Genomic DNA, 26,686 nt, shown 5'->3' with positions numbered 1-26,686 from the left:
ACGAAATAAGATGTAGTAATAAAATTCTGGAAATACTGGAATACTATGTGAAATAACGGAATTATCAATGTTTGAAAATGGTTATAATTTTTATAAACAGTCTGTATATTAACACAATTTTATTTATATAAAATAAAACGCGTATGTTTATTTATGTCCCCGGATTGAGTTCACAAGAGAAAAAAAAAACTATATTTTCTATTTTACAAAAAAATGACATAGGAATAACATTTTTTGCTTAATTCAAAACGAATAAATCTGCAATTAAAACTTCAATACTCCTGGTCTGGACTCTTAAAATGAATTTTTTCATATTTCTAAGTTCTTCATTACTTTTAGTTTTTTCGATATTAAGGACAATTAGCAGGTAGTTGTACTCATAAAATAATGGTCATTTTCGTTCGTGAGTAACGATGGTCCCTGTCCGGAGCTGGATTATTCTGCTTTCTAACATCTGGGGATTACCGGCACGCGACAAATTTAAGTTGTAAATATCTCTTGCTATTGTACTACTGTTCGCCTCGTTATTGCCAATAAAAATTTTATAGGGTAAAAAAACCATAATATTCGAGTACTTAATTATACTGTATTGCGTTATTAAAATAAACTAAATCAATAGGATATGAAACAAGCTTGTTTTAAGTCAAATTTCTAAACAAAACGGCTTATTACAATCAGAATATTACAAACATTAACATTGTTACATCAAAAAAATATGTTAAAGTTAATACTGATAAAATATTTAGTACCGGCTTGCAAAGGCCTTGTTAATTTAGATACTTCGATAAACAGATCATGTTATTAAAATAAACCAATCAAATTCTCACTTTCAAGATTTAATGCAAAATTGTGACTTTAATAAAGCTGCAGTTTTTATTGCACTTTAATTACTACAAACTGGTTTCAGTGTTAATTATCTGGTAAATTAAATAAAAATATAAAAATGTAACTACCAGGAATTTTCAAAGTTGATTGTTGATCCGACATGAGGAACGTTACCTTTCCAGTTTGTAGTAATATTTTGAAATGCCAGCGTCAAATTCTGGTTGATTTTAATATGTACTAAATATATTATGCAGGGTGAGACACTTAAAAGGGGACACCTCGAATAACTTTTTTATTTATTAGCCAAAGTAATGATATTAAATCAGCAAATGGAGAACAATAGCCCGCGTGCATACGTAAATCACTGTTTTAAGCAAAAATAGCGGAAAAATATATTGCAGAAATATTATTTAACTTTTTTTATTTTTCAGATTTTTGCAGGTTTTTATTTTAAAAATGCAAAGAATTAGCTTTATTAACTTCACAGTTTAATATTGGTAAATTATTGTCTTCCCAGTTTAAAGTAGTTTTTGTGATAGGTCCGTTGTGTTGATGTTGGGGAACAATGGAGTAAATCCCTAGCCATAAATAAAAAAGTGGTGGGTTTCTTGCAGAGCCGTACTTTGTTATTCAACTCATATTGTCCATCCTAGGGTAATAATGAGGTGATAATGTTTATTATCTTGTCATAAAAACTACCTTAAACTGGGAGTACAATACCTAAATTTTCTTTACAAAAAAATCATTTTCTCACTAAAGTTGTTCGCTAGGACAACTTAACGTAAAATTTGGTAAAATGTTGGACTGAAAAAATCGATACTTACTTACATTGCTTATGTAAAAACGTGTTCAGAAAACAACATAATTATTTTACAAAAACAAATAAAACTTATCGAAAGTAATAATAAATATTGAAATTTGTAAAGTTTTTTTTTTCTCAATTTTGCAGTAAAATTAAAAGTCAGATAAATTTAAAAAATGTTGTGACAGTTTTTTTTTTAATTATTTTGCTTCCCATCGACTATTTCTGGTTAACATAGAACTCATTCGTTTTTAATTATAAACCAAATTCCGTTAACATAGGTTCATAAATAAAAAAGTTATTCAAAGTGTGCCATTTTAGATAGCTCACCCTGTACATATGTATATATATGTATAATGTAACGTGAACAATAATTTTACTGAATTATCAAAAGATTAAGGAATTCAGGCAGTTTTAATAGATTCTGCACCACTTGAAAAAAAAAAACAAAAGAATATTTGAAGCACATGCAATGCGGAATCTCATAGTGCTTAACATTTAAATATTTAATAATTTTTTAAATGACGTTATCAATTTTAGGGGGTCCTTAAATAGATTAGAGTATATTTTATACTAAATCAATACTAGGCACCAAATTCCATAAAATATGACAGCACTAATTTATTAATTTTTTTAATTAAAAAACCCGTGTATTCCAAGTTGAAATTAATGTTTATAATTGAATATACATAAAGCAGTAAATCACCGGAATATTTCAACCGAGATGTGTGTGACGTCACCAAATCTTTACGGAAGATGAACAGACTCAGTACAGTAATGTAGATCATAAACTATCCTGGATATCTCATATAGATTACGTATGCAATAAACTATCTCAGGTTTGTTTTATGCTCAAAAATGCATCCCTCCATTGCAATAAAGACATATTAAAGTCATTATACTTCGGATGTTTCCAAAGTGTGTTAATGTATGGGGTAGTACATTGGTATAGATCTACCGGAACTGAAACAATACGAGTATTTAGAATACAGAAATGGGCTTTAAGGATTCTAGTAGGCATAAGAAGAAGAGATTCTTGTCGTCCTTTTTTTAAGAAAGAGAAAATCTTAACACTTGTTAGCTTATATCTGTATCAAGTATTATGCTATGCTTCCAAAAATAGAAGCCATTTTGCAACTTGTGGTCAGGGACATCAATATGAAACGCGCAATAAAGACTTATTGCTGCCAAATAGACATCGTACCTCGCGTTATCAAAGAAGTTTATTGTTTTCGGCTTGTAAGGTTTTTAACTGTTTACCAATGTCGGTCAAAGACACAAGTATAACAATCTTTAAAAAAAAGGTGAAACATTTTCTCTTAGACAAGAACTGCTATTCTTTGGCTGACTACTATGTGTGATGTGTATAAATTAATGTATGTATTGTCTTCATATATATTCTTTTTATTGACGTATATAACATATGTATTATTTTATGTATGTTTTATTAAATATATTATTATTATTATTATTAAGAGATTAAGACTGAGAACATTAAAAAAAACACAAGCAAATCGAATACGTCAAGATTTTTTTTCAGTTAGCTAATAACTTACGAAATATAGGTAAATGTACTAAAAATTTTATTATAGAAGTAGAAAGAAACTACCCTATGAAGACATAATTTTCTTAAGAAAATTTTGAAATACTTATTTTTAACATTTTGCTGGACGACTTAATAATCTATCTGCTGTGCACAAAATATCTGGTCTTCTCATGTTTCGCAATTTTTTCACGTATCAAGCTTATAATTCGCAAATCAACGACATCGTCATAAATCATTCACCAAAATCTTTACTCATCATCCGCATTTTATTATTCCTCACGTAAAGCACTGATTCGCTTCTTTCCAACCAAATGAATCAGATGATAAATTCCCCAAAAGCCCAACGTATCACGCCAATGATATATTGACGGTTATGGAGGCATTTCGTTCTAATCCGCATTATCTTCCCAACATAACAGCACAATAACCTAAAATTTATAAGCTCGAATGGGATTTGAATGTTAAATCTGAAACGATTCGTGGCTACCGAGTCACCTGGTTAACCTTTTATGCGCGATTTTATTTGTTATGATAGCTATAATGTGGATAGAACAAATAACGTACCGAGCGGTGTTGTAAATTCGTAAAGTTAGTTTTATCGTTGGTCGTTTCTCTGTGGATTAGTTTGTACGATAATAATGGCAATTTATGCAAATCAGTTTTCCGGGCGGTATTACAGGTCAGGTAAAAGTCTCGCAGTTACTTACACCCACACGTGATATAAAGATTTTTAGCACATTTCTTGGAAGATAAAGTGGTGATGATATCGCGGCACTGTTGGAATAAAATTGCGAGAAATAAAAGAGAAAGTGATGGATTAGGCTAGGCGTGTATGATATGGAAAATTTTGTGCCAATTATCGTCTTCCCACACGACTGATTTGGTGAACATCCAATTATTATTCGTTTCTTAGGCAATAAATGAGTGAAAAAACTTGCCAAAAGAAGTATCGCCTTGTGATTTTATCAAAATCTCATCAAATAACAATGTAACCTCCTAGGTACAAATAACAATAAGCAGTACAATAAGTGAGAACTGTCCATCGAAACCAAAAGATCAGGCAGGAGTGAAATTTGCATTAAGTTACAAAAAAATACAACCTGCAGAGCTTTTTGACTTAAATCTTGTCATTAAAAGAAAATAAATATTTTATGCCATATGTACGTTATTGGAGAATCCAAAGAGAGAGCTATTTTACTTTTCTAATTCAAGCTAAGTTAAAGAACAGCTCTTTGTCACTTTCTGCAACTCTCTTATCTGACAGTAGTTACACAACACAAGAGAAATCCATATATAGCACTGACAGTAACTTAACTTAGCATCGCCACTGGACATTCGTAGTTCAAAGAAAGCAGCCGATACCGGCACAACAAGTTATAGGTCAGTAGTTTGGATTACGATCTGACCTTCTCATCTCTAATAAGAAATCTGCCTCGGTGTAATGACTGATAAATATAGTCGTAGAAATGGCTGTACATTACCTTTGGCAACGAAAATAAGTAAATGCAGTTACAGTTATGCTACGAGAAACATTATAGTGGTAAAAGCTATACAAAATATTTGCGCCGAACTTACTTTACTTTGCTGTCTTCGGAAACGAGGAGTTTTACTTTTTCTAGTTTTATTTATTTGTTTTGACATGTTATACGCACAGACAATATTTACCAACAATAAAATTATGTTGTTATTCTTTTGAAGGATGAAATTCTGAAACGGCTCAATGTACGCCAAAAACCACTGTAACAGCTGAGGCCAGGTAATTCATAGTTTAGACAAAAATGTATGTCAGTTGAAGAGGAAATTTATTAAACTGCTCATTAAACTTACAAGTTGATAGGAATCTGGTGTGTAGTTTCAGAGAGTGTTTAATAAAATGTGCAGACAACAGAACGGAAACGGTAAACCTGCACTTTCTCTGATCTGTGCAAAGTTAGACATACCTCCAAAAGTCCGTATTTCACTATTTTCCTTGCTCATCGCTCGAAACGCAAAACTACCAAGCTGTTTAAAATAGTTGTTAAATTATTAAAAAAGCGCCTAACACAAAAATGGAGGTCAAGAGATTGTTCAAACTGACAGTGTTGTAAATCAACCACACATTTTAATTTACGCTATTCACTAGAACGTATAAAAAAGCCATTTAAAGTTTATACAAAATTTACAACTACCTATTCTGAATCAACATTACGACATTTTTCACCGAACTCTTACTTAATTATGTTGTTATAAATGGGGCCGTTTCCTCTTCTTCCACACATTTTTGGTACCGCTCACTTTTTATTGTTGTGTTTGTTTGCTTTAATTACCCATTAAAAAAAATAAATAAAAAAGATACCGGCACTTTACAACAATCTGCCAAAGGCGACGGTAAGTATTTTCCTACAAACATTTTTAATGAATGGAGTCATCAACATAATTGTAGAAAACAATCTCACAGGCGTTAAATATATTTTTTAATGTTGGGCAAAAAACTAATGAAGGAAAAATAAAGATGGTATCGCGATGATCGTCTGTCAGGCAAGTGCGGTTGTTGTCAACACCTCCTGTCCACTTTGACAAGAACTTCCGCATAAAGCATTTTCACTCTAACACCTGTGCAGAATCCAATTTATTTCCTTTAATTAATACTGCTGCAGAGACATCTATTCGCGCAAAAGAGGAGAAATATAACGCAGACAGCCAGCCAGGTAATTCTCTGGATTAAAATATTGCCTTCATAAAGCACTGTCCGAACTGTCTGCTGAATACATAGGTATGGTTAGGCGAGAGAACGTACTGGCAAATTGATAAATACAACGTTATTAAAATAGCGAAATCCTATTAAATAATTATAAGGTAATTTCATAATCTTTGACAAGATCGAGTTAATTATCGGCGCGGTAATAACAGTGTTGTATTCATCATAATTTGCGCCAACGCCAGATGATAAATGACAATAAATTCAAGACCGAGATGGAATAAATTATTGCGATAAAATTTTCATTGCGCATTCATAAAAGTCTACTGCCAATGGTTAAGTATCTTAATGAGGTTTTCAGCTTGTTTTGGAAAGGATTCAAAAATTTTAATGAGCTATAATTTACAACGAAAAGGGTTTTGTTTGGGAATAACACGGTTTCATGCTTAACAAGCCGTCCAATTTCTAAAAATACCTTTTCATTCAAAAGTTATATGTTAGGACAAAATTTTCATACATATAAAATTTATTTTTCCGTCTTTTGCATAGAATCAATTTGACGAATGATTAAAGTCATGGTTTCTCGACATTTCATAACCTCTAGAGTATGAAAAAGTAGATCGCCCATTTTCATCTGTCTGTCATCTGTTGGCGATTATATTAGACAGAGAAATCTCCGAAACTGATTATTGTGAAATTGCAGGTAAATGTGTCACTATGGTATCTTTTAACTAAAAAGTTTCACTTTCTACTTATACTTAGTTTATTAGAAAAAGAAACTTGTCATTACTACCCAAAAGTTTGTCGTTTTTAATACAGAAGAAAAAATTTTGTATGGCAGTGATCCAGAAAGTAACTTTAACAGTCTCTCACATGCTGATCTTATTAATTTACAATTTTTGGACTGTAGATAACAACTAACCACCTTTTTATCTACTAATATCCTACTTTTAACATTTATTCGAAGTCGTTTCAACTTTATAGAAAAAAGTAATATTAATTTTGACACATGTAATTAGCAATAACTGAAATAAAAATTCCATGCTATTAAAATTCAGATTATATGCTTTCGATGCCGAAAGAATTTGTAATTTTTGGAGTTTGGTTCGCACGAATGCATATTAAAAACGCATTTACTGGGTGCTATTTTAAGGCTACGTCTGGCAGGCTATATATTAAAAATCAGTATATAAAAACGGTGGGTATTTTCAACGTTATTGGGTCCATAATTTGTACCTTTTAACCAAATTACTCTTCTTGCTTGGAATAAATTGCCAAGATCAATGAGGTCCATTTTAAAAACGAAAACTCAAATACCGCTTATTATGCTATGAAATTTATGTTTAACAAATATTATTTTAAATTATCATGTAAAATAACTCAAAATTTACCTAAGTAGTGCTGGATATTTACATATCCTTTGTTCGCGAATTTTTTTTTTAATGTGACACCCAAAACCTGATCATCGAAATCGACAACAATATCGGATACCAATTAGCATAAAATCTACCAAGCTTCAATTATTTTTAGGTGTAACCAAACAGAACCTGTTCGGAGGCACGTTTAAAAATCAATTTCACATTTCCATATTCAACCTATAAACAACCATGAAAAACTGAAAACTGCGTGCTTACACTTGGAATACGTCAACATAAGATTAACATCAAGGTGGAAAAATGTTCACCGAATGTTTATGACACATGAAACGGTAAAAACACGTTTTTATTTAGCAGGCAAAACAATAAACGGCAAGCATATGCGAAGATAAAGACACGTGTCGGGACTGCCGGGACACGTGTGATCGGGCTGTAAAACCGAATATTAAATCGGGGATGTTGGGATTTCGTTTCATGTTTTGGTTTATGTTGCAGCACCGGAGTAATAATAAAGCTGCGGCAAGTGCACCGAAGTTGTATTTTAGATTTGTCTAGAATATGTGTTATTATTGCAATTTCATTTTTTTTATAAGGTATATAAAAAAAGTTGAAAAAGGTTCACTTTTGACGAATTCCAATAATGTAAAGTCCACAATACAACTGGTTAAACACCAACAAAAAACCCTTTGTATAAGAGATTATTTATCTAGTAGACTCAGGTTGACCCTTTGGCGACATTATATTGTACAACGCCGTAATGTCACTTATGATATCAGCTTCAGTTTTTATTGCTCTCATAGACAAGATAAGAAGTCAAAGTTGCTAAGGCAGTAGCTGCTATAACTAGCCGCCAAATATTTGTAACGAAGTAATAAAAGTGTAGATTTTGTGAAGGTTGTTCACTGATAAAGTTTAGAAAAAATGAATATCTTTGTCCGTGAATATCAAATGTGAATTTTTACAAACTGGTTAGAATATTTCTTAAGGTCTATAAAAACCAAAGGCTCGTTTCATTGATAAATACGATTAAACTATAATTACTTTCAAAAACTTGAGTTATTTTTATCTATAAAAACAAGACAAACTATTTATGAATAATGAACACACGATGTGTGTTGGCTTACTTTTTAATTTTTTAGTTTATACAATTTGGGCATGGTGTTTGAATGAAAGGCGTAAATAGGATCAATTTAATGTCCTACAGTTACCAACTTTTTTTGCTGTCCTCAAGTGCTTTTTTGTTTTTTCTTTTGTTCCTAATAGTTTAAAACAGAGTGTTTGTAAAACCTGCAAAAAAAGTACTGACAAAAATCGTCAATTTATATACTCTTTGGACAAACTTTTTCCAAAAATTACACTTTTTGTCAACATTGACAAATCTATTTTAAATTAGAGATACCCAATTGTGAATGTTTTGGTTTAGGGATATTCCGTTTGACGAAACTAATATTTTGTTAACTTTTTTTTACTCCTACAATAGATTAATTCAAGTTTTAAAATCTAATTAAAAATCGGTTAGTGCAAACCCAACATTAAGTCATGAAATCCATAAACCGACTATTGGATGGTAAGATTTCTGAAGAGAAAAAAAAAACCTTTTAACATATGTATATGTAGATGTTAAACCAGTCGCTACGTTTTCTGAGTGGAATTATCGGTCTATTTTCAGAACGTAATATCTCGTTATTAACAGACCTACGGTTTTGAAATTTTAAATATCATTATATGGGTGTCTGGAAAATGGCGGATTATAACTCTACGCTACGCTTTTAACAATCAACTGGTGAGTCTGGGAAAAATAGTAAAAAAAATCCTTCTCACATTTTGGTGGAGTTATAATGATTTTAAAATTAAACTGAACAACCCATTCATTATCACTATAACTAGTAGGTAATAAAAATTTTAGTTAATATTTTTCTCGCCCATGACCAGGTTTCAGTTAGAATGCACAAAGATATGGCTGTGTTGTTTTTGTAATAATTTGATAAAATTTCGTTTGACAACAATGTTTGGCTGATATAAAGCGAAGGTGGATTTCAGTCACCTCGTTACTAAGAAACCAGGAGGTATTCACGCATTAGGTGTGTGCTGTGTTGTCAATTTTACCTTTATAAAATTACGTTTTTTTTCTAATCTACATCATAAAGAATTTTTTTATTATTTTTTTGGGACTCCCGAAATTCCCGTATATAACGTACTGAAGAGTTAATCCGCCATTTTCCAGACACGCGGTGTATATGTTGTCCATAACTTTCTTGATATAACGCAAGGGCAATTTTATTAAAAATAGTTTGTGATCATATTTTTCTTTTAATTTTAGTGAAATTTTTGCATAACGTATTTTTAAAAACCAATATCTCAATTATTAAAGGAAATTTCAGAACACGGTTTCTCCGCGACCATTAGTGAATTTAATAATTCCAAAATCATTTTTATTAATAGAAAATAAAAATTTTCACTTTTGGGGCAGAAAAGAAAACTGACTCCTTTTCCGAAAATGTTTTAATTGCATTTTTTGGTGATTTTTCAAAAAAGTGGAAATCATCGACTCTCTGGAATCAATTCAATACTAAGACTTTTACAGAAGAAAATATTAACCAATTCTTAGAAAATGCTCCAGGTGAGATATAATATAAACAGCAATTTTAATAAAATGTTTTTTTATGTCGTTCTTGTCATTGGTATTTTGGGTGCTTGTCGCAAGAATGAGCTTTACAATCACGGGAGATTGTAAAACAATACTGGGCTCTGAAACCTTGTGATGTTCCTTCTGATAATTTTTTTATTAATTTCCAAAAAAATAAATATACACGACAAGTAATTGGAATTAATAAACTGGGGAATATGCCTAAACAAATTGCCACATCTCTGAATTTAAAAAATCCACAAGAATATACATGTCACTGTTTCCGCCGTACCTCAGCGACTACGTTGGTAAATTCAGGGGCGGATATTAGAACATTAAAAAGGTATGCAGTGTAGCAGAAGGCTACACAGAAAATTCTTTGCAAAATCGACTAAATGTACCAAATCAATGAGTTTCTTCAATTACTGGGGTTAATTTGTCAGTAGATTTTCCCTCAACTTCCAATTCTTCCAGCTTCCTTCCAGCTTCACTTCTGTTAAATCTACAAACCAATCTGTTTTGAAAACTATTACGAACAACATTTCCAATGTACCAGTTTTTAATTTTACTAATTGCTCAAACACTATAAATATTAATATTAATTGAGTGTAATAATAATTGTATAAATAAATAACTTGTTTTGTTCAGATTTAATTGTTTTCTATTCATACTTTCTGGTCGTGGAGAAAATACAGTCTGTTACTCGAAGAATAAAAAGTCGATCTAAGTCTAGTGGTTTCATTCTAACTTTGTTGCAGAATATACTATTTCAACACTGTTTTCAGCAAATATATCGGCGATTTTTTTTTGTTAGAAACAATACACAAAAAAGCTTGTGTCATGAAAGTTGCAAACTTTTATTTTCACTATATCTCAGTCCCAGCAAATAAAGTCAAAAATAGACCTAGTACGATTCCTAAAGTTTTTCGAGTGGTGACAACCCCTTTCCAAAATTTCCATAAATAACTGAAATATTGATTTTTTAAAATACGCGGTGCAAAAATTTTGACCACAATAAATAAAGAAATTAAATTTAGTGAGACCACATTTCAAATTGGAAAAAATCATCACAAGTGTTTTCAGACCCGTTACAAAATTTGAATAAAGTAAGAAGCAAATTTTTTCATCATTCTTTTTACTTTTTAGGACCCAAAAAATGCTCAGAGCCTGTTAGAAAAAAGTTAATTTTAAGGTTCATAATCGCATATCTAACAGCAAGCTTTTAATTAATTCTTTTTTAGAATGCGTTAATTACACATTTCAGCTCATTTCAATTTTTATTGCAAACACGTGGTGACGCGTACTTGTTTCTAACTTTTTTTTGCTATATTTTGAATATATATGTATACAATTTTTGAAGTCTAAATAATTAGCCAGAATTGTAATAATAAAAAATGCGCATAACATCATTTCCTGAAAATTAGAAAATAAAAAATTATTGATTTGATCAATAAATTAACTCTTCCATTTTTTTTAAACATCCAATATAAATATCTTCAAAACAAAAAAAGAAAATGCAATAACTTGGCACATTCTTTAAAAACATTTATAATAACAAAAAATAATTAGTAAAATTTTGATGTGACGTCATTAACTTTCAATGCAGGGAATGGATAAATAAATTTTAATTTTTAAATTACAAATTTAAATTTCAGAAAAAATCGTTTTGCGCATTCTGGGACAAACTAAAAAATTTTCTTTGAAAAATTTTAAAATATGAATACACAATCACAATTAAAAGGACAATTCACACTATAAATTTGAATGTTAAGGAACTCTGCTTCCAGCAGTGGCGGTTCGTGACCATTTGAAATGGGGGACACACAATTTGATTGACGAGTCAAATGTGAAAATATAAAACAGGCTGTTATTACCAATTAATAGACGAAACTGTGTGCGGAAAATAATACAAAAATACATTCAATAAAAGTAAAGAACTCTTTGTCAACATACCTTTGGTTTTAACAACTCATTACATGAACACTTTTTTATTAATAAATCGGAGGTGGCTGTCCCTAAATTTTTCACCACAATTTTATCGCCGTAAGACAGAGGACGATTTTTGATTAAATATTCCACCGAATGCATTATTTTTAGTTAAAATCAAACAATTTAACTTGCGCAGAATGAAAACGAAATGTTAAATTACTGCTAGCGGCCACTGTGTCAAATGTGACTCGATTACCAACGATAATCGTTCCTATCAGAGTACTATTACAGAACGTGGTAACGTTTTTTTTTCTACAGTAAATATTTCAAAACTTAATATACATATGTATTTTTAATTTCAGATAATCTAATTTTTCGAGAGTGGAATATAATTTTTTGTTTTTTTTTCAAAAATTTGGATGTCTAGGGTGAAAAAAATCAAGAGGGATTCATAAACCACAGGTGTGGGAATGTGGTATTTTACAAAATTTATATAATATTTACTATGCACTGTTTTTACTATAAGCAGTGTTTTACCATCTACATGATATTCCTAGAACAGTATCTGTAGATCATCTTTCTTGTTTCCTACTAAAATATAATTACAAGAAATAAAGACACCCAATTTGAAATCGTTTCGAATGAAATTAAAAAACGCAACCAGAAATCCAGGTCCTTCTCAGAATAAGTAGTGTTGGCATATTTTTCGGAACTGCTGCAGCAAAGAAAGCCGTTGACCGTGCGAGCATTCATCCTCGGAATTAACACTACGCGCTAAGAGTTAGTGGATACTTTTAAATAGGTACTGAAATTAATTCAATTTTAAAGCAAAATTATGGACTTACCAAGGTACATAATGGCATGAATTTATTTTATTCCAGTTGATACACATTGTTTAAACATTTGAAACTGCGGGATCACACCTAGCTCATGTACAAAACTAGATAACACTCCATGATGAAGAAAATTTGGGAACCTCACTAATTGTGGAAACTAATAAAATGAGAACTGATTATGGAAAAATCAATTGTGGAAGATCCTTGTACATAGTACTTTTTTAAAGCTCAAAAAGTCTGAGTCATGTATAGGAATTGCTTTTTGAAGAACTCCATGAATCATGAATCATCCAGCTTAGAATCACGTTCATTAAGAGCATTAGGTATAAATGGTGTCCATTAGATACAAGACATAATTTGGAAAATTATGTTAAGGAATATGGACAAGGAAAAATCTCAGTTTTTAAGGGTTATAACTTATAAAACAAAAGTATACAAATTTAAAACATATTTTATCATATATCAAAAGAAAGGAAACCTATTTTTGAGTAAGAATATTCAATGAATAAAATATTTAGTATGGTTTTACATATATGTAATTTTGGATTGTTATTTAGTTTGAAAAATTGCACATGTTGCTTAGAACTAATAAATCATCATTGACATATAACAATGTGGTTCGAAATATGAAACAAATGCGATGACAAAAAATTTTGAAACGTAATTTATAAAAATGCTGCGACAGGTTAGTAGATCTTACATGATCTCTATTTTAGAAGCAAAGTTCAAATTCCTTAATTGACATTACCGTTTTATATATAACACAATATTTTTATATTATACTTACAATCTTACAATAAAATCTGTATTTAAAGGAACAACAAACTGTTTATTAAAACTTCCACACAAATGGACATAGTACTTAGTAGTTTAAAAATTATTCCAACAATTTATTTCGCATGAGATTCATATCTTAATCGACAGTTGGATACTACATGCAAGCTAAAAAATCCTTTGATATCATAAAACCTTTTTCGACGTTATAGTGTCGCGAGTCAGCTTACATTAATTTCCACTTTAACGTCTGAATTGTAGTTTCAATCCAAATTTCGTGAATCTGGTTAAACGTCGTTCAACGATTAACGGAAGGGCTATACAAATTTTCGTTTTGAAATTTGCAGGTAACTTATCCATATACTCGCACCTTGCTAAGAAACATTCAATCTTACCTGATTTTTTTTAACATTTGCGAGAGGAATGAAGTTGGCAGTGTATAAAAAAGATTGGTTATGACGTAAAGAATATTGCTGAGAATCCAAAATTAATGACTATTGTTCAAAAGAACTTATAATATAAGTCAACGAAAAAAATTGTGTATTACTATGTTGTAACCGTTTGTAACAAATAGAGAATTTCAGTAACCGTTACGAACTTTTTTACCATCGAAGATCTAATGATTGATTATTCAGCAGTCTACAACCCGGATACTTGAGAGATTTAAATGCCGTCTGCGTATGAGACCTTACAATGTACGACCCATAGTTGACATGCAATGAAAGTGCATTTGTTTATTCGGCAACCACAGTAATTTGCATTCCTGTCTGGAACAGCCCACATGTAAATCCCCGACTTTTGATGGTGCTAGTAACCCTTTCTGGCTGATTGCGCCCTTTCCGTCTAGCGTACAAAGCCGCCAATTAATCACACACCAACTAACCTTGTAACTCAATATTAATCCAAAGGCTGTTTGAACGAGAAAGAACGGGTTTTTTTCACCGGTGCCACGTTGATTTGGGGGTCATTCCGTCAAAAATCACTCAACACAAAACAAAAAGCACAAAAGCAGCAACCAAAAGGTAACTCCAAACTGCAGCACGACACAATCACACAGAACCATCACAAATACAAAAAACAAACCATAATAAAAAGCTACAAGTTGTTGCAATTGTACCTCGAGAGGCTGTCGATGGTATCAAGTCGGCGGCGCGCACTTGACCACCATACAATGCGAATATCGTCAATAGAACGGGTTCAAAATGCGAAAAGGAGTGAAGGATCGCGTGGAAGAACGCCGATCAGGTTCACCGACCGCCTCATCAAGCGCTTTCAGCAGGACTGAATGCTGAAGGAGTTTTGGAGCGATCTCGCGCCGCCGTGTTGATGACCACGTGGAGTGGCCAAGAATGCGCATGCGGCGGAATTTCTTCTCCTGCGAGGCCGAATTTCAGCACAGGAGTCGCCGAAAGGGTATTGTTCAGTGATTAAGTTATGGCAGGACTACGACGTGTCCTTGAGATGGGTTCCGGCGAGACGCATGATTGATTTCGGGCGAGTTGCAGGCGCTTGCAGACTGGATGCGTTGCTACGCCCACAACATGAAGGTGGCACTAGACCGGAAACCTCGACGAATCCGGACTCATGGTGTTTTATATTGCTGTTGACGGATGCTGACTGGCGTCGAACTCGTTTATGGACGGCGTAGGTGTTGCGAAAGCTGGGTTTTTTCTTATTGGTGATTTTAGCGAAGTCGTGGTACTGGTCGTTGTTACATGTACAAACGGACACTTTCTTTAAATTTTTTAATCAAATGCTGCGTTTGTGTCTACAATGGTGATTCTCCAAACCCAACTCAAAGGACAAAGCACCTGCCCATTTTTCATACGTAGTTTAAAAAACAAAAAAGATTAAATAAATTTACTGCACACAAGATGGCTATCTACAGTGGCCGCTCGGGATCTGCTATCGAGTTTCACAGTTACAACAAGATAGGCCTCTTCCGAACTATGCATTTGAAAGGCTGTATTTAACTGAAAAACACAAAAACAGAGTTCCACAAAAAAGCATTAAGAAAAATCAAGTTATTTTTTATCGTTTTACTGCAGAGATCGACCTTATTCATTTATAAAAGACTGTATGTAATAGGTTTTTATATTTCTGCTAAAACATCAAAAAATGACTCTTGTAATTTTGATAACAAGAAATAAACTACTTATGATTAGTTGTTGTCTACCGACACAAGTGAACTTTTTTTTGAAAAATTAAAATGCTGGAGGTAAGTTTTTCATTTTTTATTCATTTTTTATTGAGGTCATACATTATGTGATTTTTCGTTTAAGAGCTCTTGACGTAGTGCTGTTACAATTTATATTAACAAATGTTAAACGCTTTCTGCAATTTTTCATATTCTTTCCGTAACAATAAATCTTTGACCAACGATAATTCTCATTATAAAAATAATAAATAATCTGGTAATTATAAATATAATTCGGAAACAGTACGACAAAATATAACACTATGAATAAAATGACATTAATAATATGTAATTAATAACATATTTCAAACCATAAAATCCATCGAAATACAGACTTATCACATGGTTACAAACAATTTGTTAAATAGGAAGCTCATGCCTAAATACTACAAAAAATTTATCAATTATCAGCACTGTTCTCCGACATCATTAACGTACAACAATAAGGGATGTATTAAAGGAACGTTTGCTTCGATACCTAGAGGAATTAGTTATATATTCGATCACTTGTAAACAAGAAAGAAAAAGAGAACAAAAATATATGTATCTTTCATCGATTGTAAAAAAAAACTAATGATTCAGTCCTGCATTCCTAGTTACACAAAATTGTTGAAATTTAAAAATCTAATTGAAAAAAATATACCCTACATGGAAAGGTTCCATAAGGAAAATTAAAGAAAAAAATAATAATCAAGAAAGAGGTGATGGAAGTAGTTCAAAAATGATTTTTTCTAGTCACATGTGTCCTACCTAAATAACTGTTCCCTTTTTACTTTTCCAGCGTAAGCTAAGAAAGGATTTTAATCGAGTCTATCGGGCGACGTTTCGTGACCCGTGGAGTACGAAAACATAGGTCTCTGGTTTTCGTCTGTCTGTCTGCCGTCTGTCCATGTGTGTGTTGATTTTTATTAGACAGATAATAATCTTATAAACTACCCGACCGATTGTTGTCAAAGAATATCGTGTGTAGTGGTAAAACGCCAAGCAAATTTGTCTGATTATCCTCACCAACAATGCAATGATCTCATCTCCAACTTTTACAATAGTAAATATTATTTAAATTTTATAAAACAACATAGTAGTTTGTAGTTTTTGAACTTGTAGTTTGTAGTATATGAATCAGTCTTGAGTTTTTAACCTAAGCATCCAGATTTTTGTTAAAAAAATTAAAATTGTAAATTGTAAAAGCTAAATTGCAAAATATTGTTAATTTTATAATTTAACTTTGAAACTAAATCGAATGATTTAAAACATTGCAAACGTTTTAATAGTATCGGTAAATCAAATTTTACCCCCCCCCCCCCCTCCAAAAAAAACTAATAACGTCGTCCCAAAATTTTGCCAAATAAATCCTATCTAGTCTATACTTGTGATTTATCATTCCGTTCATATTTTATAGAATTGCTTATACACGGTGACTAAAAAAAAAAAAATCAATTAGTGAGTCCATTTATTTTATTGATTAAATCAGAAACTGCAAAACCAAATGCTTTGAAATCTTACAGACGTTTTAAAGTTATCGTAAGCGTAGTAAATTTAAAATTTGTAATCAAAATTTATTTGTTTGTCCCTTCCAATAAATTGTTGACGTCTAAAAATTTTGATCAGTAAATCCTATAGAAAATGTGCAAAATATGATGAATCCGTACTTGCGATTTATCACTGCTTTCATATTTTTTAGAATTGCTTATACAGGGTGAGGTTATCGATTAAATCCAAAACTGCAAAACCGAATGCTCTGAAATCTAGAAGTTATCGTCAACATAGTAAATTTGTAATCAAAATATATTTGTTTATCCCCTCCAAAAAACTCAAAATTTTGCCGAAAATGTAAATATTGAAATGTACAAAATATGATGAGTGTATACTTGTGAGTTATCATTGCATTCATATTGTTTAGAATTACTTATACACGATGACCCAAAAAAATTAATGAATAAGTACAATTTATTTTATTGATTAAATCAAAAATAGCTCACTCCATTTTCCCAAAAATTTTGGAATACAATACTGCTATTGTTGGTAATACGCTGCTTTTATCGAAAATGATATGTTTATATGTCATCACAAAATTTTGTAAAGGAGAAACTCATGTGAATCATACGCGTATCACACTTGTTTACATTTACTTTAACATTAGATTCATCATCATTTTAACTTATAGGATCGGCGTTCTCATAAAAAAATTAAATTCGCAAAATAAAATTTTATATTTACAAAAAACTGCATATGTTTTATTGTATTTCAGAGGCGAAGAAAGTTCTGTCGAAATAACCTACGACCAATGTTTTAATTATAGCATCAGATTTTCCATTATTATAAAACTGGACTCTAACAAAACATTTCCGTTAATTTTTTTTATTTTAAGGCCGTGTGACACGATGCTAAATTTATGACAAATTTTAGCGAGATAAATTTTGTGCAAAAAATTGTACCGTGTCATACACAATTTATATGCTAAATTTGTGTGCAAATTTTGGTGAGAAATTATTTAGGACACGTTCTAAATACTGACTAAATTTGTTACGAAAACTGCGCAGTACGATAAGGCGCAACCGGTACGACGCCATGATGAAATCAACATAACCAAACAGTTCTTTTGCCCACAAATTGGGCACCCGTTAATCTCAAAAAATTTTGATATGCAGTTGGATCTTCTGGCAACAACTCGGTATTTAACATGTTTAAAATATCTCGTCCTTCTTGTCGCCTTGTTAACCAAGGTCTGCTCCATAGTGAACGTCGTTTTCTTCTTTGAATTTTCCGATTTGTTTTATTGGCATAGCAGCTTAGAACAATACTCGAAGCAGCAATAGTTGTATAAACAAGTATTTCCTCACAATTCATTATAAATGATTAATAAGTAAATAATAAACAAACAAATTGTAGGTTATGTCACAGAGGTTATGTTGAAAAACGCACCTTACCAATCACCATTACCAACACTATTTCTTAAATTCCCGAAAATTTTCACTCACTACGCATGCGCGAATGGTAAATTTACAAGAGAATTTAGTAAGGTGGCATACAGGAGATATATTGTTTAGTTGTAAATTTAGTTACATTTTTTCGGACTAAATTTCGTACAAAAATTTGTCATAAATTTAGCATCGTGTCACACGGCCTTTACATGATATAACGTTTGAAAACAGAAGTTAAAAATATTTTTCGTTTGACAGACTATTTTACTTATACATTATTCATTAAAATTACCACACCAATATAAAAGTGACTGCAGTGTCAACAGTGAATACAAAAACAACAAAACATTTTAGCATGCCACCGTAATAAAAAAGGTCACTCGAGTTCAGTTTCAACAAGACGAAAACGTCTCGATTATTATTAAACAACTATATTAAAATAAATGTATTTAGAAGAAATTATTTTTATTATTTGAAACCCATCACTTGAAGCAGTTCTTTCATTATGGGTAATAGGAACGTTGTTTTCCAACGAGAACAAAAAATCAATAAAACAAACGATAACGTATCGAAAATTCATTGGTTCAATCAAGACCTAAAAAATATACGTGAAGTTCTTTGCACCACTGAAGAATTTAACAGAACGAATCAATCGGAACAGTTAAAAGCATTTATTAAAAAATATAGACAATATTATCGTTAGAAATAATAAAATCAAGAAAAGAAGCACATGACAGATTCATTTCAGAATCGAATAATCCAATTAAAGCAATGTGGTCGCTTATCAATAATAATAATTAACCAACGGGAACAAGTAAGTAACTGCAAAACTGATCTAACAGCCGATGAGTTTAATAATTATTTTACAAGTTTGGCACAGAATATCGTAAATAAACTTCCAAAATGTCATACAGATTATAGAGAATTTTTGAATAACAATAAGGATTTAAACTTCACTTTTAAAGAAGCTTCTTTTGTTGAAATAAACGACATTATTGCAGATTTAAAGAATACCAAAGGCAAAAGATATCTATGGCATAAACAAAAAAATTTTAGTTACCATTCTTTACCATATATTAAGACCTTTAACAAATTTAATTAACATGTGCATTAGATCTGGCGTTTTTCGAGATTTTTTGAAAGTTGCAAAAGTTATTCCTCTTTATAAGAAGGGTAACAAAAATAATCCAAAAAATTTTAAACCTATTTTCATTCTTCCAATTTTTGCAAAAATTTTCGAATTATGTAGTACTAAAAATGCAATTGACTTTACATCTAGAAGAACATAATCTTTTTAAGAATTCACAATTCGGTTTTAGATCTAAACGATCCAATACTTTAGCAATTAATGCCTTAGTCGATAAAATAAATGAGAGTTTTGAAGCTAAAGAATTTGCATTTTTAGACCTCACGGAAGCTTTCGACTGTGTTTCCCACAGCACCTTGATCGAAAAAATGAAAGAATATGGCTTAGATGCAAAAAGTGTTGAATTAATAACTTCATACTTAACAAATAGGTCACAGGTAGTTGCCATTGAAAATAAAATATCAGCTAAAAGGAAAGTCACTGCAGGAGTACCGCAGGGTTCAATATTAGGACCGATTTTATTTCCTTGTTACATAAATGACTTGCATCAATGTTCAAATATAAGCTCATTTGTTTTATTTGCAGATGACACGATGATTAGTACTTCTAGGAGAAACTTGCAGGAATTCAAGTTACATTAGTTAGTTACTTAGAATGAGCAAAACTTCATCTTTTGTTACCATAACCGATAATCATTAATAATTCTATGCGTTCAGTTTGCACCATTTTTGCAAGAAACACCTTACATGTCAAATTAAAATTATGTATTTTCAGAAGTAAATACATGTGTCATATTTATTTTTTATTTATTGTTATTTAAAATAATTTATTTTGGCATTTCAATCAGAAAAAAAAATATGATTGTGATACATCAACGCATTCGGAAAAAAAGCTTTATTCAAAAATGCATTAATTATATGGTAGTTCCATTTAAAAAAAATCAAGTTGGCCTTACATCTCAAACAGTTGAAGCAAAAAAAAATTTTTTTGACAAATAATTAGGGCACAATTTCTTGTACCCCTATACCTAATTTCAAGTAATTTATATAATCAGCTCTCAAGATATTTGACTGTTTCCATAAATTCTAGCGACCCTGTATGTATGATTTGTACGTCTTCACTAATTTTATGCATAAAATCATAATTACAGAGATGAATCTTAAAAATAATACACCAAAAAATGGAAGGATATGTTTGATTTTTTGTATTTTTTTTGTCAAAGAAATATCCATATAAACCAAAAAATTATTCAATTTTTTCCGAAATAATAAATCCTTTTTGTACATGCCTATAAAGCAAATAAATACAGTCTTTATTTATAATAAGCATAATATGTATTTTCTTCTCCTGTTCACCTGGCTTCATATTTTAACAATGTTTTGGATGCACTAGTTTTTTCTTCTGTTTCTAAACCTGGAATTATAATAAAAATATTCCATAGATAACAATGACGTCCGTTTCCACCAAATTTCGTATAAAACACTTTCTAAGAATCTTTCTTATTCTGACATGGATATAGTACCATGACGCTGAACAAACAAGAAAGATAAGATTTAGCAAACTCATCGGCTTCTTCAACCCATTCATAAAAAGCCGCCGTCATGGATGACCTGAGCTGAAAAATGACCTAATTGAAAACTTCAACCGTCTCACTGTAAAATACCGATCTAGTTTATTTTGTAAAGGAAGAGATTTTCTGTACTTTTACTCGGAACTATGAAACATACTTCTTGCATACACATTTCATAATGACAATACTTAAAACAGATTCCCTTTACGTGTATATACATTTTTGACCCAAGCAAACACAATAAAACGCTGTCGTCCAAAACGTATGAGCAGGTTCTCGTCCTCCGCCTTTGTTGTTTTATGAAAACTCACACGCGATAAAAATTTTTATTTTGATAACAAAAACAAGAGGAACGCACCCGAAGAAACGAGTTTTGTGTTTTAACAAGGTTTCATTTAGGTGTTCTTGTCATACAAAGCAATGTTGTAAAGTAGGTAGTGCACATACACGGAACGTGTAAAGAGAGTACTAACCTGACGAGAATATTTTAAGTTGCGTTGAGCAAAAATGGGATTATTACAGTTCTTTTAAGAATTAATGAGACTTGTTTTGTTTGCCGTAACTAAGCTTAACAAAGTGTTAAGCAGCTTTGCCGTCGAAAACTAAAGTATTCATTAGATCCATTATCGTTACCTACATAGTATAACTAAGTTATCTCGGCGTCTAATTTGGGTAAAATGTGACACTAATCTGTTTCAGAGAAACTTTAGTTTCAAACTTGTATAAATCATGTAACAAACCAATTTAACGTATCTCTAATTTACATAATGAAGGCCAAAAGCTCTCATTCCTTCACTCATTCCATCCAAGTTTTTAAAAAGTTTAATTAAGCAATGTCCATCCCGCAAATTTCTCATGCGTTTCTCGTTCTAATGTAATGAAGTTGTTTTAATTAATAATGTTTGGTGGTACTTGTTGCGAAATACCCAAAATAGCTGCCCTCCACCTTCATAAATAAAACATTATCAGTAATTATATCAAAACATAATAAATAATTCAGGTGAAATCGGTCGTGATGAGGAGGCAAAAACCATCCAACAAAGGCGGAGTTTTTTTCAACACGTCTTCGCCATAGAATTTCGCTTTTCGCTACAAATTATTACGATGTGGTATCGGACGATTTAAATTACAGGGAGACGTTACGCTGCGGTTTGGTAACTTTCTTCACCTTAAAAGAAGACAAAGGACGTATAAATTTCGCGCAAGAAATCCGGAGCGAGACCTAAATGGATTACGCCTCGAATAAATTTCTTCATAATTGTGAGCCGTCCCATATGGTAATTTTTTGAAAGGGGCAATGGCAATCTTGCTTCGAGGAATTTCTTAATTCCGAGTTTACGAATGAATAGACATTTAAATTAAATAAGCGTTGACGGTGGGAAGATTTCGCTGCTGGTGTTGAGAGAAGAAGTATTAATTGAGTTCAACCCCACCGACCTGTCGCTTAATTCAATCAAACCGAGCAATGTTATTAGCGTTTTCTCTAGAACAATGCAGAACGCCTGCGGTTTCAACTTTTGTCTGCTTGTCTGTGCCCTTGCTTTCAGCCTACGTACGTAGTTTTAAGTTGAAGGAAATGCAGGTTCTCTTGATACTGGTTCATCATCGTAGTTTTGATGCCAATGTAAAAATCTTTATATCAAAATTTTAACATATACATATTTGTGTGAAAGAGGTCATACTTCAAAAAGTGTGATACTTATGGAGGTATGTGATTTTGTTCAAAGTTTTTTAGTTAGCCCTTGCCTTTACAAATGTATAAAATATTCGTGTTCTAACTTATTTTATAATATTTGTGAGCTTATCTGTAAGTAAGCTTCCTTTTGATCCTGAATCATCATTGTTAGAATAAAATCCTACAACTTGGTATTAAAACAAAGCGTCCTTCAAAATTAGGAGATTTTTAAAACCTGTGTTTTATAGCGAGATAAATAAAGGTCTGCGGTTTGTTGTGGCATAAATAAAAGTGAGTCTAAATACACAAAGAGTTCATAAACAATTAAATTATTACAATTTTCAAATGTAGATATTACAGTTTTTTCATGTAGAACACCCTATATTTTACTACTGCGTCTTATTCTGTTTTTGTATTCTTTCTTGTAGTAAGCATTTTCTGTGTTTAAACCTAATAGATATTATAGAGAACTTAAAACAGAGTAAGATGCAGTAACAAAATCCAGATGCTCTATTTGAAAAGGTGAAATATGTATCGATATTTGAAAATTGTAATTAGTCCAGTCAAATTAGCGATCAACCTCGGAATGAGAGATAATAAGCTGAATTTTCATATATACCTTCATTTTAGCGTTCTAAAAGTTGTCTCAAAAGTCTCATAAAATCTCGTGTCTGCGTCTTAAGTTATTGAAGGTCAAAGGTGAAGAAAAACAGTTTTTTGCGATTATCTCGGTTTCTATTGCTCCAATGATGTTAACATTTATTATCGTAATTGTAGAGCACAAAATTTGGGACAAATTTTATTTGAAACATTTTTTCATGCGCTCAATCGTTTTTGAGATAGAGGGCAGTGAGCGCCCAGCGCTCATCCATACGTACTGTAATGCGATCAACCGTGAATATCTGTGAATACTGCCTTTAATTTTGAATAATTTGTTTTATTTATCAGTTAATACATTGCATTTAATAACATTTTACATATTTTCAATACATTCATTTAATGATAATGATACTTACCTACTTTGTGGAATTAAAAACTCTTTAAATGAAATACTTATTGTATGTACATCTTAATTTATTGAAAGTAGATTTTAAGTGGAAACATAACTAAGTACTTTATCTTTCAAATGTGTAAGTTTTTTATATATTAGATAATATATTATACTTGTTATATTATTATTTATCTAAAAGTTATATTAATTTTTTCAAAGTAAAAATTTAAAGAAGTAAAACGAGTTAATGTATTTTAATTTTATCTTTGTTCAGTACCTGTACATTTCTTACGATTGAAATTGAATTGCAGTGAAAATCTAGAAATCTTTAATAATTTAAAGAACAAAAGTATTAATTTTCTTCTTCTTCACCGTCATCTTCTGGACGTTCGGGAATTTCTGTTTCATCGTCATCATCTTCGGTGCCCTGAATCGTTGTTTCCAGATCTTCCAGTTATAATCACGATAGAAAAATAAATATTTAAAACCTTACACATTTTAAAGATATAAATAAATTGAGATATACAATAAATATTTCATTGAATGCGTTTTTAATTACACAAAGTAGGTAAGTATTATTCAATGAATATGTTGAAAATATGTAAAATGTTTAAATACAATGTATTAATTGATAAATAATACAAATTTTTCAAAATTCAAGGTAGTATTCATAGATATTCACGGTTGATTGCATTACAGTACGTATGGATGAGCGCTGCGCGCTCACTGCCCTCTATCTCAAAAACGATTGAGCGCATGAAAAAATGTTTCAAATAAAATTTGTCCCAAATTTTGTGCTCTACAATTATGATAATAGATGTTAACATCACTGGAGCAATAGAAACCGAGATAATCGCAAAAAACTGTATTTCTTCATCTTTGACCTTGAATAACTTACGACGCAGACACGAGATTTTATGAGACTTTTGACACAACTTTTAAAACGCCAAAATTAAGGTATGTACAAAAATTCAGCTTATTATCTCTCATTCCGAGATTGATCCCTTTTTTATCCTAAAATGACTGGACTAAATAGTTTTAGATTTTTTTTGGAAACCGGTGCATTAAAATTTTATAGAATGGTTACCACAATAAAGCAGATATCCCTGTTTTTCTCTCCATAAAATATTAACACAACTCTTACAAATAATATTATTGTTTTATTGAGACTTTTTTCTCAACTCCTGTTTTACTGAAACATTCAAATAAACTGGAATAAGGTGCAACGTCGTATCACAATTTCAAAAATGAGCTTTAGTTATAAAGCTTAAGAAGAGGCTAATGAGAATATGTAAAAATATAAACAAAAATTGAGGTATTGTACTTAAAAAAACTGCGTTTGTGCTATACCTCGCAAACAAATCTGTATGTATGTATGATCGAAAATAATTTTAATGTATGCTACTCAAAAAACTGTACAAACTTTAGTTTATTACCTTTTCTTCTATCTCAGATAACACTAGTTTACAAATTTAAACTTCTTTTCGTATCCAAAAATAAAAAAAATATTTTCTACGTCTAAATAACTTACTGATAGTGATAATATATCCAAAAACGAATAATCCCTATCACGTCAGGTTTTTTCATAAATCCAAAATAATGAACTTTGCTTTTACCTTCTTGTTAGTGTTAAACTGATTCATGTTAATGCACCATTGTCGCATAAAAATGTTTTCGAGATCGTGCAAAGTAGGTGCAAATCAGTTTTCTTACGTTTGTGGTAAAATTATAGTACCTAAAGCTGGAAGACCTGTTCAAATATGCTTAAAAAAAAGATATCAAGGTTTTTGGGACGAAAATGTGTTACTGTTGGTCTATTATAAGGGAAACTGACAGTACTGCCAATAAAAGAAAGTGTTAATCATTTTTAATTTTCAGTCATACTGTTTATAATATATACTGGGTGTTGCTTTTATTTGATACAACCCCTGTAACTTCTTTATTCTTAAAGATAAACCTATACTTCTTTGAGCAAATTTGTATCATTTTAAAAGCAACCTCACATTTTTATTATCACTTCCCGTAGAAAAATCAAAAGCAACCAATTATTCTAAAATCAATACTTGAAAAATTTTAAATAAAACATTGATGACGATCTAGCTTGAAAAATTGACTCATGTTATTTATTTACGTAAATGATCCTTTAAAATGATACAAATTTGCTCAAAGAACTATATGTTCATATATATTTAAAAATAAAAAAATTACAAGAGTTGTATAAAAGAAAAGAAATACAGGGTATGTTTATATAAATATCTCAAAAACCTGACGTGATGGATTTTTTCTGCTTTCAGATTTGAATTTCCCGAACCCAAATCCTTTAGATTCAACTATTTCTGTCTTTGGATATAAAACTTTGTAAACTAGTGTAATTAATGAAATATCGAGGACCGCGCGTTTAGTGGCTCACCCTACATAAGCAAGAAATTGGGAAACGAAAAAAGTCTAGTGAATAGGAAATAACATCAAAATCACTACGGTTTATCGGAACTCATTGAAATTTGGTTCACAAGTAAAAGCATTTGAACTCTATCATCTGAATTATTATTCAAATTTTCATCAAGATTTGTTTTGAAGACATGAGGCCAACTTGATTTTTCTTAAGGAGCACGAGGAGTCAAATTCGACACCATTGAAAGATTTTATTAAGATCATTTTGAAGGGCGATAGAGTGTTTGATCGATGCTATTATTTTGTAAATCTTATAATCATCAGCAACTAGTAGGCTGTCAGTTGATACAATATTAGTCATCTCATTAACAAACGCAAGAACAACAACGGGTCCAAGTTCGATCCCTGGGGCACCCCAGATGTAGGATATATTGTTTTGGACGGATGACATTGATATCGGACG

At 31.2% G+C, this 26,686-nt stretch overlaps 1 protein-coding gene across 3 annotated transcripts in view; it reads right to left on the bottom strand.

Moving 5' to 3' along the window:
* Positions 1–26,686, bottom strand: part of LOC135144785 (protein prickle-like) — an 889,236-nt gene that overhangs the window by 383,352 nt on the left and 479,198 nt on the right. The window contains exon 1 of one of the 3 annotated variants that reach the window (XM_064076864.1): positions 14,275–14,654. The exons of the other annotated variants lie outside the window; for them this stretch is intronic. The gene's annotated coding sequence lies outside the window, so the exon portion shown is untranslated. Of the gene's footprint in view, positions 1–14,274; positions 14,655–26,686 lie in introns of those variants that run through there. 3 annotated transcript variants of the gene reach the window in all.

Source organism: Zophobas morio, unplaced genomic scaffold, assembly GCF_036711695.1.
Source record: "Zophobas morio isolate AGI-343-1 ecotype UQ-CSIRO unplaced genomic scaffold, CSIRO_AGI_Zmor_V1 ptg000108l, whole genome shotgun sequence".
Taxonomy (NCBI): Eukaryota; Metazoa; Arthropoda; class Insecta; order Coleoptera; family Tenebrionidae; genus Zophobas; species Zophobas morio.
Note: the sequence above shows the minus strand (reverse complement) of the source record. Positions and strands in the feature narration are given on the sequence as shown.